Genomic DNA, 3,926 nt, shown 5'->3' with positions numbered 1-3,926 from the left:
GGAGTGGGACCTTGAAATGCCGGACGGGGGTTGGGGTTTGGAGCTACTGGGGGTAGGTTGTTGACTTCTGGTTCAGAGTCAGAGCTATCCGAAAAGCCTTCTGCACGGTGATCATCCAAAGGGATTGGGTGATCAGCTTCTGGCTCCTCATCAAGCCATCCACCAATGCCTTGGTTGGGATAGTACGGATCGTCGGGAAGATGGAAGCCAACCATGTTATCTACGCGAGAATGGAGGGAATAGAATAGTTAATAGACGTACTAATGAAGATCACTTTTAGTTTGCACATAAGTAATCATAGTAACACAAAATACTCCTATAGTATTTTAGGTTTAAGCTCTGTTCTAATGTTCTTGTTGTAGTAGCGTTGGTAAGTTTTTAAACTTGTTGCAACACTACAATCATTCTTAGGCTCATGCTAGTCACTCCTCGGAAAATATAGTTGATCAGGCTATATCCACTTAGGTTTGACTATATGTCTCTAAGCCTAATTGTGATGTTCAACAATCATAATACTTTTGTTATGTTCTAGTAGGATACTGACCTTGGTACGAATGAATGTATGTATATACTTAGTTAAATATTTTATTATTTAAAAGTTTATATTCTTGGTCAGAGTGTTTTAATACCGATGTGTTTATAGTTCGTATATCTTTTATGGGTTGATATACTTGATTCACTATAAACAGTGCACTGATACCAATCTGTCACACCCCAAAACCGGAACGGCGGAAACGTTCTGGGGTGGAGGACGTCATGTACAGTATCATAACAATGCATAATAGTAAAGACAAGCAACAACATCCATTGCATTAATATAATAATTGTAATACAAGTGTGTTCTGTATAGTATGTAAGACACCAAAATGTATAATCAAAATAAAGATGAGTCTTGTATGTGCTCCATCTTCTCAAAAGCCTCATCTGTACCTGTCTACTGATGACCTGAGAATACAAGTTATTTTGAAAGAGTTTATCAGCATAAAGCTGGTGAGTTCATAAGTATTTAGTGTCATTGCTTGTATAAAAATGTTTGTAACAATGTAGTGTAGTAACTGATTTCAAATGTTTGTAAATAGTATACTCCCTAGAAAAACCTATATTTTCTAGTAAAAAGTAGTCTTCTACCAAGACCCGATTATTTGTATCTTTGTTCTTTTGTAAATGTAAGGGTTTTTCCCTAGTGAAACTATCTGTATGAAAGTATAGTTTACTTAAACGAGTATGTGATAGAATCACAAAGAAATGAAATACAGACTCCAGGTGGTACTAAATGTATAGTACGCCTCGGAGAGTCTATAGTAGAAATATGTAGACTCCAGGTGGTATTAAATGAACAATACGCCTCGAAAAGTCTAAAGTAGAAATATGTAGACTCCAGGTGGTATTAAATGAACAATACGCCTAGAAAAGTCTATCTTTGCCTTTAATTCTTAGTTAGTTAATGAAATGTTTGAATGTGAACTCGTATGTAACCATGCTGATCGACGGCTGAATAACGGATGACCCTCGAGGTCATATGTAGTGAGGTAACATTCTGTCATCCCTTGGCCTTTCGGCTGGGACTGTAGCTAGCAGTCGGGATGTGGGAGTGTTTGTCCCGTATAGATCAATACACACAATGCCCGCTCTCCCTCCAGGAGACTCTAGTTACAAAGTGATAGCACAATAAAGTGTCGTGTCTAGAAGTAGTATGTCACATTCTGTTTATAGTATTCAAATGTTTATGTAGTATATCTTAGTGTAGTAATGTTTTCTCTGTACTAGGGTATAGTGTATTCTCTTGTATATTGTATAGCATGTTTTCTTGTATAATGTATAGAGTGTTCTCTTGTAGAGTATAAAGTGAGTATTGACTCCTAACTGTACCGACTCTGGTAGGTGCCATTGTAATTGCAGTAGTGAGTAGTAAAACCTTAACTATACCTATTATAGTTAAATAGTAATGAAGTAGGTTTGCCTTTGTTACACAAAGATACTGAACTGAAATGAAAGCTTTTATATCCAACACAGATATATATATATATATATATATATATATATATATATATATATATATATATATATATATATATATATGATATATAACTAAGAATTCAACGACATTCGGACAAATAACAGGATACCCTAAGTCCACAACCAAACAAGGAACAGGAAATAAGGTGAGCTATCAGTCCTAAGTCCTTCAAGTCTTACTTATATAAATATATTAGTGTAGATATGAGTTTGAAAACAACGCAAGTTTAAAAGAGTTTGGAAACAGTTTTAGTATCTAAAAGTTTAATAAAAAGTTTTGAAACGCTTGAAAACCATAATTTTGATAGTAACTTGAAAGTAGTAGTAAATCTTTCTGTTTGTTCTAGTCGTTAATCACTTGTGATTAAAGCATTAACTAGAATATTTCAACTTGTATTCCCCCCCCCCCATAAAAGCATTTAAAATCATTTCAAAGGTTGATTAAGGGGGTATGAACTCACCTGTAGTGAGTAACTCGAATGAAAGATCGCTATAGGATTTGTTGGATGTCAAATGGAGTCTCGAGCACAAACGAATCTTATTTAACATATAATTACACATATATGAATATATTAATGTATATAACCACTAATGGTGATAGGGACATGCCTTAAGGACATAAAAACACTTAGAATCTAGTGTTACCAACTCATATGGTTGCACATAAGGGGTCTATGGCCCCATATTGGAGTGTAAGACCCCAAAAGCATGGGTTTGGTGTGTGTGCGGCCAGAGTGTGCGGCCAAGCCTGTGTGCGGCCGTACACTCACTATGAAGTGTGTCAAAAACGTGTTTCCAAGCCTTAGGAATGTTCTAGTGAAGGTGCTTTGACCATTTCTTAGCCGGAATGGGAGTTTGTGGCTATTTTGGACCCTTAAAAGGGTGTGTGCGGTTGCAGGCCTGTGTGCGGCCGTAGACTCCCATACAAACGTGTCCAAATCGATTTTCCAAGGCTTTGTGATGATCCTAAGAAGGTGTTTTGGTCGATGCGATGCTTGGATGAGTGTTTAAGCCCATTTTAGGACCAAAAGATGTGTGTGCGGTCACACATGATGTGTGTGCGGCCGTACACACATGAAGATCATCTAGAATGATGATTTCATGGATCAAACTCGAGGAAAAAAGGCTTTCAAACGTGTTGTAGTAGTGATCTAAGGGTGTTTACTTACTTGTTTTGATGATTGGAGAGGAAAACTTGAAGAGCTCTTGAGAGAATATGTTCGAGCTTTGAAGGAGTGGGAAAAGGGTGTAAGGTTGACTTATGGTCCTTTATATAGGCTGGAGTGTGAGGCTAGGAGGGTGTGCGGTCGGCTGTGTGCGGCTGGCTGGCCGCACACGTGGGTGTGCGGCCGCACACTCGGGTGTGCGGCCGCACACACCTTGCTGGGTGTGTTTGGCCCGATTTAGTGAGGCTACACACATTCTCACCCTTCCTATGACTCATATCCAGGTTATATTAAGCCTAAAACATCCATAAAGACCCAAAACTTCATTACAAAATAGCAAAAACGAGGCTAACTTTGATAAAAATGAAGAATGTACAAGTTAGAAATTTCGGGTTGTCACATTATGTCTCACCACAATGCGTATATTTGTGTCTAAGGCCTAGTTACTTGCCAAACCCTAAATACTGACAATCCTCATAAATGTTCCCCACTTATTTTGAACAACATTCATTTTTGACATTCCTACCATCTATACCCTTTTATTTACCCCTTTCGTTTCAAAAGGTATCGTTATATTCCAAGTGACACGACTTTAAAAGAAAAATACTATATATAATAATTGACCTAAGAATATAACTACACTTCTTTATATTTTTGTAGAAATCTTTTTTTTTATTTTAAAAGGTATCGGCATATTCCAAGTGACACAACTTTCAAAAGGTATCGCCATATTCCAAATAAAAT

Source organism: Lactuca virosa, chromosome 3 (genome assembly GCF_052849685.1).
Source record: "Lactuca virosa cultivar CGN04683 chromosome 3, Lactuca_virosa_CGN04683_v6, whole genome shotgun sequence".
Taxonomy (NCBI): domain Eukaryota; kingdom Viridiplantae; phylum Streptophyta; class Magnoliopsida; order Asterales; family Asteraceae; genus Lactuca; species Lactuca virosa.
Note: the sequence above shows the minus strand (reverse complement) of the source record.